This window comes from Atractosteus spatula, chromosome 3, assembly GCF_055471065.1.
Source record: "Atractosteus spatula isolate fAtrSpa1 chromosome 3, fAtrSpa1.hap1, whole genome shotgun sequence".
NCBI lineage: Eukaryota > Metazoa > Chordata > Actinopteri > Semionotiformes > Lepisosteidae > Atractosteus > Atractosteus spatula.
The window spans coordinates 65040622-65058347 of record NC_142708.1 but is presented as its reverse complement, the minus strand read 5'-3'; the positions used below and the strand labels follow the sequence as shown (position 1 = coordinate 65058347).

At 46.8% G+C, this 17726-nt stretch overlaps 1 protein-coding gene across 1 annotated transcript in view; it reads right to left on the bottom strand.

The window, feature by feature from the left end:
* The window catches only part of LOC148838181 (galactose-3-O-sulfotransferase 2-like), a 28001-nt gene extending 16644 nt beyond the window's left edge, over positions 1-11357 (bottom strand). The window contains exon 1 of the mRNA XM_088911933.1: positions 11050-11357. The gene's annotated coding sequence lies outside the window, so the exon portion shown is untranslated. The remainder of the gene's footprint in view (positions 1-11049) is intronic.
* Between the last annotated feature and the right edge of the window lie 6369 nt (positions 11358-17726).

The window sequence follows — 17726 nt, the reverse complement described above, 5'->3', positions numbered from 1 at the left end:
GATTCATCCCCGCATTGCAATTTCAGTTCCTTGTCTTGCACTACAGTATGTCCTTAACTATATCACAGTTTTGAAGGATTTCATTGCAAATCGGGCGGCACAGTGGTGCAGCGATTAGTACTCTTGCCTTGCAGCACTGAGGCCCTTGAATGTTATGGGGTGCACCTGGGGTGCTATCCGTGTGGAGGTTGTATGTTCTCCCTGTGTGTGCATGGGTTTCCTCCCACAGTGCAGGTTAATCGGCTATTGGGAAAGCTGGCCCTGGGGCGAGTGCGCTGGTGTGTGCGTCTTTGTGCCTGCCTTACAATGGCCTGACATCCCATCCATGGTGTACCCCCCCTTGGGCCCGACAGGCTCCAGCTCCCCCGTGACCCTGAACTAGAAGAAGAGATTAGAAAACAGAAGGGTCTGCTTCTTATCTGCACTGGTCAACATTGGGCACTGACATTGACGGGCGTCACTGTGCAGTCTGCAGTCAAGCTCGGAGTATCTCTGCTGCACAGAGGGGCCGAGGCTCATGGTCACTTCTCAGATATTGCCTCTGTACTTCTTCCCTGTCCGGCCACGGCACGCCTGCTTCCTCTGATGTGATCCTGATCTGGATAAGACTGCCTGGTCTCCAGTTGTTGGCCTGGTGACTTGAACTCTGGGACATGTCTATTGGAGAGCCATTAGTCTGGCCAGTCATGACCATACTCTGCGGCTAAGGCGGGGATTGGGTGAAACGGCCGCACCTGGTTGGCAGACTGACGTTCCTGATCAGTGTAGGAGTGGCAGGACACATTCCGCAGGAATTAATAACTACATTTCTTTTCAAGGACCAGGGTGATAATCGGAAGTTGTCAACTTCAGGCATGATCAGGCAGGACTTTCCAACCATCTGCCCTCGGGTTCTGTACATATTAGAAAACCAAACATTTTTCAGCAACTTGTATGGTGCTCATCAGCCTTTCAGAGGAGGTATAGTCAGCAACAGGATATGTACAAAAACAGGCAACTCAATTTTGAGCATTAGCCTACAAGAACCCTGCTTTCAAGAACCTAACTAAGGTGATAAATAAGAGGATCCATCTGGCCCATTCTGCCAATTTGGTTTTTGATGGGTTAATTGATCTGAACATCTCAATCGGCAGCTTTGGCTTCAAAGTGCCTGGGTAGCTTGTTCCACACTCCCACGACCCTTTGTGTAAAGACGTGCCTCCTGTCCTAATTAGACAATCTCAACCAGCTGTTCTCAAAAGAAGCCAGGGTATCAGCTTGAGCAACATGGCTGGAAAGCTTGTTCCAGGCTCCCACCACTCATTGTGAACAGCAGGCCATATTCCAAATTTAGTTTAAAAAAAATGTATGAACGCAGTTTGGATTTCTCTCTTCTGGCCTGAAGATGAAGATGACAAGCTTTTTTTGTACGCAATGCCAGATCTCATATTTGTTCAGAAAAACAAAAATGATAGAATGAGTTGCTCGGAGTAGCTGGATGACTGGAATAGACAACATGACTGTCTCCCTGAAAGAGATCCTTCCCAAGAACAGGGATCTAAGTGGGTAAAACCCTGTTGCACATTGTACCATTATTGGAAAATGCAGAGCGAGCAAACAGACACGCCGGCAGACAAAAAAAAGGCCAGCTGTGCACATGTGATACTGCACACCCACAGAAATCAGAGCAGAGGAAAAAGGAATCCTAATTGAGGCTTCCTTTACACAAGGCACCAGGCCGCCAGCAGTAAGCATCTCCTAATCACACGGCATCACTGCAAAGCCCTACAGCTCAGATTCCGATGAGCACTGCAGGAGCAAGGAAAGATAGGCACAGGGGTGAAATTACAAAATCCCCAAACATAAAGCCTTATCATGTAAGCGCTTGCCAATTTGTTTCTTCTAATTCTAGACTTCTAACCATCTCCCCTAGCTCAGACATCTTGATTGCTTGCAACACAGACGCTCAAGTCAGTGTCTGCTTCAGGTGAGAGTTCGGTTTTCGTCACGGGGAGAGATCTGAGGATCATCCCTGACGTCAGCCGCCCGGATCTGTGCGACAGGCCATCAGCTACCGTACATCTCTCGCATCGACAGCGAAAGCAAAAGTCGGCCCGTCTCCAAAACCCCTTCAAATGAGCTCTGCCGTCCCTGTCAGATCTGACGAATCCTGGAGAGAAACTCCGTCATCTGCCAAAACGGAACGATAGTGTAAAGAATCTCAAAGACTCATCTGTCACTTCACATTAAAGCTCTCCCTCATATCTCCGCAGTTCCGCAAAGAAACTCCAAGATACTCCTCGGTCACCGCGAATTTCCACTCTCACCACCACCCGATTTGTGAAACACAGCAGAAAAACGATCTTGGCTGTCTTCTTCGTTTAACGTCAGAGGAAAACTCTGGACTCTTGCTAGCTCTAGCTAGACCTCCACTGACTAGATCTGTGAGAGATCGGGTCTAGTGCACCAACACCCAACCTCACCTTGTCTCTGTGGGAGAGAAAAGCCGCACCTCCAGGGGAAAGCAGGGATAAAACTAAGAGGCTTGAGCTCCTGGGGTGCCAGTTCTCTTGAAGAATAGAACCCTGAATTCATTGAAGGCTGCAAAATCCTGTTGACGTGAACATAAAAGACCCTGTGCGTCTCACAGCTGTGTTTGCCATGTGGCGCACTGCGAGACGGGTGGCTGTTTGTGGCTGTCACCATGCTTTGAGAGTTACAGTAAATGGCCACTTCAGTAATGTCCTTGACAATCGTGCAAGACGGCTGGTGAATAATTGCTAATCAGATCTTGCTTCCCTCACATGCTATATTTAGCTTTAATGCTGCTTAATCTTGTAACTGTCAGCCATGAAACGCATCCAGTTGCTGACCTGCTGATGACTGGCATCCATAAGAAATAGTGGTGCTCAGTGATGCCAACTCTACCCAAGTGCCCGAAGCACATGGCACTCTAAATACTGGAAACAGGAACAAAGGGTGGGGGCAGCACTTCAGTGGGGGATGAAGTGGATCTCTTCCTGTATGTCAAGTGTGCTGGAATCCCTCCAGCATTTCCACCCGGGGGATGAAAATAACTATCTAACTACAGATAATAATTTTCTTTAAATGGAATAGAATTAATTAGTGACAAAGGCTAGGAAACGAGACATTTGGTCCATCGGGCTTGTCACTGAGCGACTGAAGGTTTCGGATCCAGATGTGTCTCTGGAGAAGCCAGAGTACCAGCTTTAATAACATGGCGGGGCAATTTTGTTCCAGGCTCCCACCACTCTTTGTGGAAAGATGTTTCTTCTGTTCTCAGATTTAAAAACACTTCCCCGTAGTTTCCACTCGTGCCCTCTGGTTCACTCTCAAGACGTCTGCTGGATTTGTCTTGTTTCCTGGATTGTCCTGAGTCATGTTCGGGATCATCATTCATGACAATCCAGGAAATCATGTGTGGTGGTCAAAACTCATCCATCCATTTTCTAACCACTTTGTCCAATTCAGGATCGCGGGGGAGCTGGAGCTTATCCTGGCAAGCAACGGGCACAAGGCAGGATACACCCTGGATGGGACACAAGGGTCAATCTTCCCAGACGCTAATGCCTTAGGACCAGGATGCCTTTAGACTGTGTGAAGAAACTGGAGCACCCAGAGGAAAGCCAAATACACATGAGGAGAACATGTAAACTCCACACAGATAGCCCCCTAGATCCATTACTCAACTCAGGGCCCCAGCACTGCGAAGCAGTAATACTAACCATCACACCACTGTGCCACCCCAAAACTGTACACGATCATCTAAATGAGATCTAAGTGTATTGTGCAACAATTTTAACATAGCGTCACCTGACTTTAATCCTATGCATGCATTGAACCTACACCTTTTATAACTTTAGTCAATCAGTGAAGGTCAAGGATAGATCTGTCCTATACCATTCCAGTTCACTCTGCTTTCACCTGGGTTTACCACAGTAAACCCACAAACCACTAGCAGTTATGGCCATTAGCAGACAGAACGCCTCTTCTGCTGGCACTGCACTTTAATAGAGTTGCAGATGCGTGACCCCCTTTCTAGGATGAGTGTGTCTCAGTGCACTTTGAAGAGGTTACATCTGACAAATAAAGTCCGACAACTAACAAATGAACTAACAGGATTTAACAGCAAGTCAGCTTGTTTTATACACGAGGACGGATGCTTCTGTCAGCCTGTCAGCTCAGCGCTGCCTCTGACAGGCTGTGGATGGACTGGTGGGCTGTCCCTAGACTCAGGGGTATGTTCTCTAATTGCCTTCTCTAACAGTAGATTTGCAGCCATGCTCATTCTGAGGAATTCTGAGGAATGAGCACAAGGAAGCCTAAATCTCTCGCTAGCTGCCTCCAGTACATACTGTACTTGGCTCCTCTTGCAATCATGTTGCTTTGAGCCCAACAGCTCCATCCATGATCAGGTTAGTACACTGGTAACCAGTGTAATTAAAAAATGGTTTGAATGATCAGCCACTTCCTATCTGCTCTCTGTCCACATCCAGTTCAGCTTAAGACTACTTGAGACTGAGTCTAAAGGAAAAATACCTTTTGAGTGTGCTATCTTGTTGATTCAGGAACTGCAGCTGGAGTGTTCTTTAGACCAATTGCGTATTCTTGACTTTAATTTTCTAAAGAACTCTGAGAAGCTACCCCACATGTACTATATAAAATGAACCTGCACAGTATTGTAAGGTCACCATCCCTTGCACAGTGAGTTGATTTAGTCTACCCAGATTCAAGTGCAATAGAACTACAATTTGTACAATTGTACAAATTGTACACTCCCCTGTATATTTGAATTAATGAATTCTCTTTTTCATCATACATGTATGTCTGAGATTTGTTAAGAAATGTATTGTGTATGATGTTGTCGTTTTAACTGCCTGCAAAGCAAATTTCCCATCTGGGACAATAAATGTAGGTAAGCACTGTGTTGCTTTTATAGACACAGGTGTTGCCAAAGGAAGGAGTTGTGATTCTCAGACACAGCAACACTCCACAGCAGGACGTCTTGGTGAATAAGTCCTCTGGGATGTTAAAAGGGATGGAGAATCAGCCCTGTAGGTGTGGGTGTACATTTTCTCTTTCACTGCAGGTGCCCACTGCACGTTCACATTCAGATGACAACACTGCCAACCAGTGCTACAGTAAGAGCACAAACATTTGTGCTGACATGCTGATGGGAAAACATATGATCATACACGCCACGTCACGCCTGCAAAATCTTGTGGTCCAAGATGTCCTTTCACTTCAGTAGGCAAGAACACAATAACATGGCAAACCACAGGAAAGGGAACACATGACATGGCAATTTATCTGACGGGACAGAGGTCAGAGAACGGCATGTGATATAGCGAAGCAGGCAGATGCACTGCAACCATGACAATGCTGCATTTAGATCCACAGGATCGTACAATTTAGATGCAGGTCAACTCTTTCCATCCACCAGAAAGTTATATATAGATCTGTTTATACTTGTGGCTGAATCACCACTCCTACAGCTGGGCCAGAGAACTTGGCCTCTTCCCATATTAATGAGAGAGGATAAATCCCATTCCCATTTACTGCAAACTCGTTCTGCATTGCGATCCTTCTCTGGGAGAATTACAACTGTTCCCTGTTCCATCTTCTCCCAGTTGGCCCTGGTAAACGAAGCCGCAGGTGGTAGTTTTGGATGATTGACAACAGTGTCTGGGTAGGGCTCCAGTGGGTTTAGTAAGGTGTCAGTGGATTCTGACACACTGAGGTCCTCACTGCTGTTCTGTCCTGAACTATCTCTGGGAGCTTTAACTCCGGACAGTTTACAAAGGCTCTCTCTGCAGGCCAAAGCAGAAGGGATTTGACATTTTCTGCTGATGTCTCTCCATTTTGATAAGTTTCATTTCGGGGGAGAGAGATGCATTTGCACATTGCAAACCCATGGATCAGAGCAGGGGTGCCACATCCTGGTCCTGGGCACCCAATTCATTACTGAACCCCTAATACACCTAATAACAGGGCTCAAAACTTCATTCGAGCTCCTCAATTGTTTTGAGTTTCTAAACATTAAGGAGGTTGCCTTTGAACTACTTTGTTTCTTATGTAACTTGAGCTCTCCAACCTTTGAGTAGAATGTTGCAAAGGATCCAACCAAGCAACTTCCTGGTGCAGTCTAGGATCCCCAGCAATTTCTAGAGTTGAAGAATCAACTTTAAATGAAGTCATTTAGAGACCATTTAGGATTAAAATCAAAGCACACTTCAGCCCCCAAGAACGAAAGTTCTCTTAATTGAACAGATGCTCTAGGGCTAGTGACCCCTGTTCCAACTGGACTGGGGCTGGTGACCCCTGTACCGACTGGACTGGGGCTGGTGAGCCTTGTAATAACTGGACTGTACTGGTGAACCCTGTACCGACTGGACTGTACTGGTGACCCCTGTACCGACTGGACTGGGGCTGGTGACCCCTGTAATAACTGGACTGGGACTGGTGACCCCTGTACCGACTTGACTGGGGCTGGTGACCCCTGAACAAAATGAAATAGGGCATTCCAGGACCAGGCCGATTCAAATCCCATGGCCAGCAGAGGAATCTTACTCCGTTGGGCCCCTGACCAAGGCCATTAACCCCAACTGTTCTAGGGGTGCTGTGTAAATGGCTGACCCTGTGCTCTGACCTCAAAGCACCCCACTCCGTGTGTGTGTGCGTGTGTGTGTGTGTGTGTCTCAGGGAGAGCAAGCTGGGGTATGTGAAAAGACAAATTCCTAATACAAGAATTGTATATGGCCAATAAAGTGATCTGATCTTAAGATCTATGTGTCAGTGAAATTTAACACATCTTTGTTGAAGGCAAACCTGTTGAGAGACCTTGAAGAAAGTTCACTATCATTTTCAGAGCCAAATCACAATATTGACTATTCAATTTTGAAGCCTGGGGAAAACCGGGTTTTAATTCCTCATACACCCGGTTCATCAATAGTAAGAGTGTTCCTCTTTAACAGGGACAAACAGAAAGACTATCCTTGAGTGGACATCACCTGACTGGAGTTCCCCTTCCTGGCGTGTCTGGGCAGGTGCTAGTGTCAATCAGTCATGAGTCTGCACTAATATCAGTGGACTGAAAAACAGAGCGATGGAGAGAGAAAGAGGAGAAGCTGAGTGAGAAAGAAGAAGAGAGAATGATAACTGAGTTAATACAGACACACTACAGTAAATGAGATAATACTGGACACTACAGTCCATTAACACTGCACTGAGAGAGAGGGGTTAATACAGACACACTGGACACTACAGTCCATTAACACTGCACTGAAAGAGAGGGGTTAATACAGACACACTGGACACTACAGTACATTAACACTGCACTTAGAGAGAGGGGTTAATACAGACACACTGGACTCTACAGTACATTAAAACTGCACTGAGAGAGAGGGGTTAATACAGACACACTGGACTCTACAGTACATTAACACTGCACTGAGAGAGGGTTTAATACAGACACACTGGACACTACAGTACATTAAGACTGCACTGAGAGAGAGGGGTTAGCACAGACACACTGGGCTCTACAGTACATTAACACTGTACTGAGAGAGAGGGGTTAATACAGACACGCTAGACACTACAGTCCATTAACACTGCACTGAGAGAGAAAGGGGTTAATACAGACACACTGTGCAATACAGTACATTAACACTGCACTGAGAGATACAAAAGGGGAAGACACTATGACTTGCAAGTGAGGAAGGGGGTTAATCCACAGAAAAGAGCTAATTGAGCAGAGATCCTACGAGGCAGAAAGTCCATTGTGAAAAAAGTGAAGGAGTTCCTATTGATCATTCACTGTACTTCTTGAATCCAGAGCCAGACTCATGCATGAGAGTAGTTCAATAGGAAAACATGTGAGCAAACGTGCGAGTGATGGAGACACTGAAAAAAAGACATGGAGACACTTGTCAGCCATAAGAATGACAAGCAGTGAATATGACCCTGTTTGAATCACACAAAGCCCACTTTAAGAGCATAAATATTTCATGGGCAATGAGACCACTTTGTAGAGCCGGTCGTGTATAATTCAACAGCCCTGGATAGGTTACTGACTGTGGGGGAGATGGAGAGACTTACGGAGGGAATAGTACTGATACACTAAACAGAAGAGTGCATTGACACTGCTCTGAGGAGAGTGGGGTAAATAGTGGAACGAAGGGGAAAAGCTAATGAAGCAAATGGTTTTATCAGGGGTTTCCAACCCTGGTCCTGCAGAGCCCCAGTCAGGTAGGTTTTGTGGGTTATCATTCATCACCAATAGCTAAATTGGATCGGATCGGGGCTGGAGACCCTGTACTGACTGGACTAGGACTGGACGTCCTGTACTGACTGGACTGTTGCTGGAGACCGCTGTACTGACTGGATCGGGACTGGACGTCCTGTACTGACTGGACTGTTGCTGGAGACCCCTGTACTGACTGGATCGGGACTGGAGACCCCTGTACTGACTGGACTGTTGCTGCAGACTCCTGTACTGACTGGACTGGCGGTGGAGACCCCTGTACTGACTGGAGTGTTATTGGTGACCCTGTACTGACTGCACTAGGACTGGAGACCCCTGTACTGACTGGACCGGGACTGGAGACCCCTGTACTGACTGGACCAGGGTGAAAAGGAATGTGGAAATGTGATTTTGAAGACATCCTCTGCATCTTCCTAACTAGTCAAACTATAAAAAAAACAGTGATTATCATTATCTGGGGCACTTTCATTTTAAAAGACAGACATACGAATTAAACTTGAATTAAGGCAGACGCCAACAGCAATGTGATTGTCTGTTTCCACAAACTGCTTGGAAAACTCACGTTGGGCAGCCTGTCTTTGTGTCTGGGCTTCTTAATGCCACAGGTCTGCTCATGAAATCAACACCACTCTTTCACTTAATTACCCTCCAATCCCCTACAATTAAAAGAGAACTGTGAGGCTGGCATGATTTAGCTAAGGCCAATAAATCTTCCTTACTAATTAACATTCCTATCCCAACACACAGCCCCGACTGCAGTAAACAGTAATGCGCAAAGTAACTCAACCCCTCAAGATCATGCGATTTATTGAACTTTTCTTAGACAGGTAATATTCAAACCCTGCAGAAACAACTGGATGTCTCTGGGCTGCAGAAGGAAGCTGTAGCCCCTGGAGGAAACCCATGTGAACTCAGGAGCTGAACCCAGGGCCCCAGCACTGCACTGCTCCACTGCACCACCTCACCACCCTATTTTCCATTCCACTTCTTCACAATTAAAGGCATCGCTCGACCTTTACAAAACTAAAAGCACTGCCTGACATTTCTGAGCTGCTGCGTCGCTGGAGGAACTCTGCCCAGCAAGCTCCTTGGAGCCCCCGGACGGACTGATGTACAAGCACGACTCTGATCCCCGAATCCATCGACTGTGTGAGGCCAGAGCCCCACTCTGAGGAAACCTCCAGGCCTTTCCCTGTCACACACAGCACAGCTGCCTCACTCATAATGTTGGTCTTGTTTCTGTTATATGTAACCTGCATGTTGGCTGTTATCCACCCATCCATTTTCTAACCACTTCATCCATTTCAGGATCACGGGAGGGCCGGAGCCTATCCCCACAAGCACCCGGTGCAAGGCAGGATACAAACCTGGAGGGGACACCAGCCCATCTCAGATCCGGCTTAATCCCAGACCAAATATTTATATACATGTCAGACAGTAATGTACCACCACAGCTGCAGAGATACAGCAAAGGCAGTCACAGCGCTAAGATGCAGACGTGATTGTCTGTTTCTGGTCCTTGACAAGGAATGTATGGTCTGGGAAGTCACTCAAGGAAATTTGATGACCAAACATTTTCCGTTTGGAAGCAACACAGAGAGACCAAAGCTCTGACGGGGACGCTGAGTTTTAAGGAGCGTTTAACAACCCTGCTAGCCCGTAATACAGCAACTGTCGATCTGCTGTAGATCCCATTTTGCAGGTTGGGAAAATTACTCCGAACCGAGAAACGTTCGAAGTTTTCCTCCCTTGCCCTTCCCACACATACACAAACTAAATATTCAGCAAGGGGGTTGTTTTTTTTGTCCTCTACAGCGCACAGCAGCAACAGGAGCAAAAGGCTGAAGCAGGGATCTTTCCCCGTGCTGTGTGTGTGTCAGCGCGGAGTCTTTACGGCGAGAAGCGGTCACGTTATCACACATGACCATAATTGTCTGGTGATCGTATAATGATTTTCTGTGATTTCGGCTCCACATCAAAACGAAAACAACAGCTCCGGGGCTGGGGCTGGTAGACGTGAATACGGCTGCGAAACGGCATGGACGCACAAAGCCATCGCGGACTCTGCAACGCTGAGGCTGTCGTAGTTACGGAACAGATTATCCGGTAAAGGAAATCCGACTGCGGGGTGATCAGGGGAGATAAATAATGTTTCAGAATTTGACTCTTATGGAATGTTACCCGAAGTGACGCGCAGGTAAACAACTTTTGCTGTGGTCACAGTTAACCAGCTTAACTCTCATGTCTTATAAAGTATAGGATGGATTGACAAGTGTAACTCGGCAGTCGACAAAGTCACCCCGATTTACAGGTAATTGAAGTTACAGAATAGTTCTACAGTATCGCCAGCTCCTGCTAAGTTCACTTCTCCGTAGCTCATTGCGTTTCCATGGATGTGTTTGTCGGACACGATCCCGGAGTTATGTTCTATGTCTTGGGTGCCAGCCGGATCGCAGCATCGGGATTCCGAGCTCAGTAGCCTCCATCACTGGGGCTCGTTTAATACCCCGTTTGAGAAGAGGGTGTCAGCGGGGGAGGCGGAAAGGGTTTATGAAGCACTCCCTCTCGGGGGTAGGTGGGTTCTTTCCACTCGACTGAACACGAGCTGTACAGCGAGCAGGACGCGCTGTGTATTTAAGGCTTCGTGTGCTGTGGCTGTTTGGCTGAGTATGTCAATCAATACAACAGAACTCTGACAAGAACCGAACGGCGCACGTCTTTCCTGCGATTAGCATTGTTAGCATGTGCTCCGTGTTCTTCCCCGCACTTCATTCGCTCGGACTCACCTTAGACTTGGACTTTCAATCCGCGATGGTGTGGATTACCCCCGGTTTGCGTCTTTAATCCTCTTTCGCAGTCCGGCCGGTGTCTCACTCCCCCGATAAACAACCCCCAAACCGCCGCGGACTCACACCCGCTCCGCCTCGCCGCCGCTGAGAGAAACGCGGAGTTCGTGTCTCCCCGCTGGTAACCCTTGGCGGGGAAGAAACAGATAAGAAGGGCGGAAAAAAAAGAAGTTTCCCTCCGTCTCCTACCCCCCTCCTTCTCTACTCTGGGTTGTAGGGGGTCTCTGTCTGCTCCCTCTCCCTCTTTCGAGGCTATTAATACAGTGGGCTCTGCTTCCTCCCCTCTAGAACAATCATCTCTCCACCCTCCTCTCTGTCGGCCCTCTCAATCCCATTCCCCCTCTCTCCTCTCCTCTCTCTCCCTCCCTCTTTCTCCACTCTGTGGCTGAGCTGGCCGGCGTGCCTGCGCGCCGGAGAGGGTCTGTGAGCGCGCATGTCTCCCCCCCTGCGTTGCGGACTGTGTCCGCAGCTCTATTAATATTCCAATTTGTGGAAAATAGGCCCGTATTAATATCACCAAGTAAATTAGGCACAGGCCTCGAAGGAAGGAATTTTAGGCACGCAATATAAGAAGCAATATATTTAGCTTAATCGAAAACTGGGGTTCAGATCGCTGTTAAATTAACCCGAAGTAGATAACTGAAGAAGTTATGATGGATCCCTTAAAATAATTTTAGAATTGTCCAATTCAATGTACACATGCATTATGATTTCTCAGCTATTGATCTTGGTACACACAATTACAAGTGAAACTAGCTCATTATTACGAACTATTGATAAGTGAATAAATTCACCAACCAAGCCTCGAAAGTGAGTGTGTTTCAGGAGAGGAGGGACGTTGTCTTTGTGGGTTATTGCAGTTCTGCCTTGTCGTCTTGTTTCGTGGACTGCGCCGCCCTAGCCACACACACGCAGCAGCTACAGTACGCCGTGGCACAGCTATGGTATGGAAACAATTTTGGAAGTTAAGTGCCTCTTTGCTCCGCTCGCATTCCACTTTCTCCCCTGGCTCGCTCGCTTCATCCCGCTCTCCCTCCGCCTTTCCGAATAACAACACTCCCCTGCGCTTCGAAAAGTGCGCCTCTCCCCCCTTCCCGGCCTCCCCTGCCTCCCGGCTCGCCTGCCCCGAAACGCTACAATCCCGAATAGTTTAATAGGGATTAGAGCTGCATCGTTTCCACCCGCGCTCTCTCTCTTCCCATCTGTCCCCCACAGTTCTCAAGAACAAAAGTGCCATTCATCCTGCGCTCGTGACGGACAGGAAAAACAGTATGGGCTCGCGGGAGCACATCAAGTCCACCGCCTTTGCGAGGTTTGGAAACTACAACCGCGTCCAATACAGTGTTTTAACACGGCACAGAAAATAATGTGCAGTACGTGACGGCTTCACAATTAATAGTTTACTGAGGTGTTCACGGTAGTCCGTACTTGCTGTTTGTGATATAAACGGAAGGTAAACGCATAGCTGGTTACTGTAAAATCTAAAAAAAAATTCAGATGATTAGTGGAAAATGAAGAACAGAGGTAACCTGCCTTTGTAGGGCAGCAGCTATATTACCCTGCAGCTCACTGAAGCTCAGCAAGGGTGAGCATAGAGACCTCCAAGGAAAAACTAAGGTTGCTGCTGGAAGAGGTGTTAAAAGGTGACTAGACTATAAAAAGGTGCCGTCCTTTGCATAAGATTTAAAACATGAGGTCCTGACTCTCTGTGGTCATTAAAAATCCCAGGCTGTTTCTCAAAAAGAGTAGGGGTGTTGCCCTGATATTGCCTTATCAATAATATTGCCTATAATCCCCATCTCTGAACTGGCTTCATCACTCGGTTCGCCTCCCCACTGAGAGCTGGTGTGTGGTGAGTGTACTGGTGCACTCTGGCTGCCGTATTATCATCCAGGTAGGGCTGCACACTGGTGGTGGTGGAGGGGAGTCCCCATTACCTGTAAAGCGCTTTGAGTGGAGTGTCCAGAAAGCACTATATAAGTGTATTTGTGGGTGTGGTCCTGTAGAAGATTCCTGATTACTATAGTAACCTATATAGTAAATATAGTAAAACAGTAATATAGTAACCTGGTCATCCCAAGAGGAACTGGGAATGACCCAAACATGCAGCAGTCACCATTTAAACCATCTTACCAGTGTCACTAATCACCCTCTCCTGCTGCCGACAGTGCCAGCACAGTGAATTAGAACCACTCTGCATCGGAAATACTGTATTCAGAACATTCAGAGTCCACTGGAAAACCAGACCTGGTGCATCAGTCTTATGGGTGGAACTGCTGTAGCCTGCAGGTTACTGCCTCATTACTGCCTCCAATAGAAGGCACCTGGCCAGAAGCTGGTAGAATCCTAATGGGATTAGGCTGTACATATGTCAGGGAGGCCCTGGGTTCAATTCCTGGGGTGCTGTGTGTGAGGGGCTTACATGTTCTCCCTGGGTGTTCCAGTTTCCTCCCACAGTTCATGCTGGTAGCTGAATTGGCTTCTGGGAAAATTGGCCCTGGTTTTGTGTCCATGTGTGTCCTGTGGCCCTGAATTGGATCAACCTTTATTGATATGATGACGTGATAGTTCAGGTTCAGATAGTTCAAGTGGGGGTCTAATATTTTGGCCGGTGGGTGTACCACTACAACTACTACTCCTTTTGGTCATATCCAAGCCGCTTACATGTGCACACAGCATTGTGAAACACAGCAGGTGGACAAGATTGGATGGAGATGAACCCCAATCTGCAGGAAAGAGAGGAAAAGGAAGCTGAAATTACACCTCAGAAACCGGGGAACAGTGCCCCTGTAGTGTCCGCTCTTATTTCCCTGCCAATAACACAGGGTCAACCTGTAACTCTGCCTTCTGTCCCTCTGATTAATTCATGCAATTTCCTATAACTGTCTCAGGTAACTGTTGCCTCCGTCCCTGCATCTCTGAGTGGGCTTTGCGTTCAGGTCTCTTGCTGACATTCATGAGGTATCAACCTGAGACCTACATCGCAAGGATCTGAGTCAAGCTGTTCTCATCCTGAATGGCTCTGAATAAGACCTAAATTAAATCTGGCTTAAAAAAAAGGCAGTCTCTTTCACTTATTACTTAGCGGAACGAAATGATTGGGTGGGGGCAGAAACTAATTAGTCTGATTGAAGTGCACATTCTGTGGAACTCTTATCGGAAGGATCAGATTCTATCAGCAGTGCGTCTCATGTGACTTCGTGGCTGTTCTGCCCCTGCAGAAAGGTGTTCCCATCACTGATCTTGAAATACAATGATCTCATTAAGCCACTGGCCCCTTCTGTGTGTGACCGCAGGCACTGAAATCAAAACAGCAGAACCACAAAACAAATGTCCGACTTTTATGCAAGGTGACTTTGAGAAAGACACAGCAAGGAAATGCAGAGCATTAGAAACACAACTACATGAAGGTATAGAATCACAAAATGCTACAAAGTTCAGTCAGTTCCAATAGGTGTTACAAAAGACTACAAAGAGCACACAGTCATATAGGAATACAACAGCGAAATAGAGCTTTACTTCCCTACCAGGTAGTACTTCTTTAGTTGGCCACCACACATCAATTGATACTTAGATCTGCTGCAGGTTGTGGAGATATGAGACCACTCTGCCAACAGCAGCTGATACATGCCTCTTGCGAGATCACTTCCATCAACCTTCTTACACCCATAATACAGCACAATGGCCTGGTCTGCTACTGCTTTACATTCCTCAGGAACCATGGGAGAAATTGTTTCTTGGGTAATATATAACCTTAGGGCTGGTTAATAGTTTTTCACAGGAAATAGCTGCCAGGATGGGGAGGTGTCCCACAGATCTTGTCCTTGTGTCAAGCAATACAAGTAGGAAAAAGAAACTAACAGATTCTGATCTTCAGTTTCTCAAATATGTGCCTTTATGTCACGAGACAGCTTTCTTCTTAAGCGTCAGACATAAACTTAAGTGCTGTTTTTTTATAATTGCACGTATATTTTTTTCACTGTATTAAGACTCAATTTACATCTGACATTGTGAGTGTTGGGAGTGATTCTGTGATAATGCTCCCACTACATATGCAACTAGCAAGCTATAAGAATTTAATTTATATACCACTTTTTCATGGTGACTACCACCTCTTGGTGCTTTACGTAGTTAGAGCACAATAGGATGAAGGGTGTGTACAGTACCAGGGTTAAGTACCACAAACCATCGAGTTCTTGGTAACATTAAAATGTGGAAGAAAACAGGATTACCTTGAAAACTAACAAGTATTATAGCAAAGGTTCTCCAATACCGACAGGTACTGAAGCTAGAAAGAGAAGAAAGGGGTCAGTATGTCATCAGATGCAAACTGACAGTGAGAAAGTGTGAGGGGGAAGGGAATTGGAGTTGCACACAACTCTGAATCCCATTGGTACTGATTGTGCCTTAAAGCTTGTGCGGCATTTATATTGTCCCCTTGCTACACCTCACCACATTCCTCCTGCAGGAACAAAAGCACTTCTGTGGCGTAGTGCCCGGGGAGAGGTGAGTGTTTTGCAGAGTACAGTAATGTGTGTGTAACCGTGCATCTGGGTATGTGCGTCAGGAAGTGGGTGTGTGCCTGCGAAAAGCTGTGTGCGTTTGTCTGGGCTTGACTCTCTACGGCCTGGGGGCAACAGAAAGTGGAGGGGGCTGGGGAAGCATCACATGCCTAACGAGCCCTGACCCAGACACCAGCACAGCTGACGTACAACCACTTGAGCCCTGACTGCGCTGTTTCCACCTCAGTCCATTCAATTTCAATTCAAGGTGATTTATTAGCATGACCAATGGGTACAATCAGTGTTGCCAAAGCAAATAAAAATAACGAAATTCACATGAAACAAAACAAAAAATAAAAGTAACAAGTAATAGGTTTATTCCATGCTGAAAAAAAGAAGAGAGAAAAAACACAACGTTTCGGCCGTGGAGCCTTCTTCAGGTGTCTGAAAAAATAAAAGTAAAATAAAATCTACAGACATTTACAACAAAGACATATCATAAAATATTTACATATACTGTAGACAGAAGGAGCATTATTGGGAGACAGGGTCACTGTTCCTCAGGCTGTGACAGGAGATCACATACTGGGCTGCCAGTTCAATTGAGTTCCCTCCTCCCTCTCCCAGTAGGATTGGGACCCGTTGTGATTCTGGCAGGTGTGTGAACTCTGGGATTAGATTTCTGAATTAAGGGAAGAATGTTTCTCTAATCCCAGAGTATCTGTCACAGTGCAGTCTCTCTCCAGCGCTTACTCCTCGCGCTGCTGCCCGGGTCAGAGGTCACGAGACATGCCCTTCTGGCCTGCCGACAGTCATCTGTGCGAGCGTGGCGACCTCATTAATTAATGGGGCACGATCGATAGACGGGTCGAAATAAATAAATACAGGTCGACGGGGTGGGCAACAGCGAGGGAGAAGGCGTGCGGGCTGCTTTGGAAAAAAAAAACGTTAATGTACATTCACAAGCGTCGCTGAAAGTGTTTGTCGCGTTCTTTTCCCTCCGTGAGTGACGTCCTGCGTGTAAATGAGAAGATTTACTTGCCTAGTTGCCATAGAACGGGTATATTATATTTGTAAACGTGCGTTATAAGCGTAAAAACATAACAACCCCCCCCCACAAATTCTCCTTCTTAACGACAAAAGTCCGTGTCGATGTTTTTCGTGGTTAGTATAATCGCAGTTGTAACGCATAGACTCCAGCGCGAGTGTTTATTCGGCTACAGGGAGCGCTGGCGGGCGGCCGCTCGACCTCCAGCGATGAGGGGTTTAGCGCTCACCCGGGAGGCCGGGACAGCGGATTAGGAGCGGGCGGTGGGGGCGGAGCAGAAGCGCTCCACACCATCCGGGGGTGAACAGTCCAGCCTCTGGCTTTCTACTGCTACTGCTGTTACGGCGCCTATAACTTTTGTTACTGCAACACCTACTACTGTCACTGCTACTCCTACCCCTCCTACTAGTAGTGTTACTGCCAATACTACTGCTACTCCTACTACTACTGCTTCTGCTGCTACTCCTACTACTGCTGCTACAAAGACTACTCGTAATCCTATCACTGCAGCTAATCCTCCTCTTATTGCTGCTTCTATTATTACTGCTACTCCTACAGCTATTACTGCAGTTACTACTCCTGCAGCTACCATTACTCCTACTACAGCTTCTACTACTGGAGTTACTATTACTACTACTATAACTACTACAGCTACTGTTACGCCTACTACAGGTGACACAGCTACAAGAGCTCAGAAATGTCTTGGTTTGCCGTATCTGAACGTTTAAAAAAGAGGGCAGAGAGCGGGGAGTCAGCTCTTCATCCCAAGAGCTATTTTCATCAAAAATCTCAGGGGAAAGAGAACAAGAGACAATTCCCAGATGTTTTTAAGATATTTGAAAATTCCTCCCAGACGGAGAGTTAAGGACCACAAAGGAGAACATGTGCAAGGGAAAAAAAAAACAGATGTATGGTCCCCTTTAGTTTTGCCATAATTCTAACTGTAAAATATTTTGTGGGTGGAGCCTGTCAAAATCAGGGTGTTTCATTCTCAAATGTCTGTGTCCCGTGTGCTCTAGCGAGTTCATTGTCAACAGAAAACAAGCTCCAGTTGTCCTCTCTACACT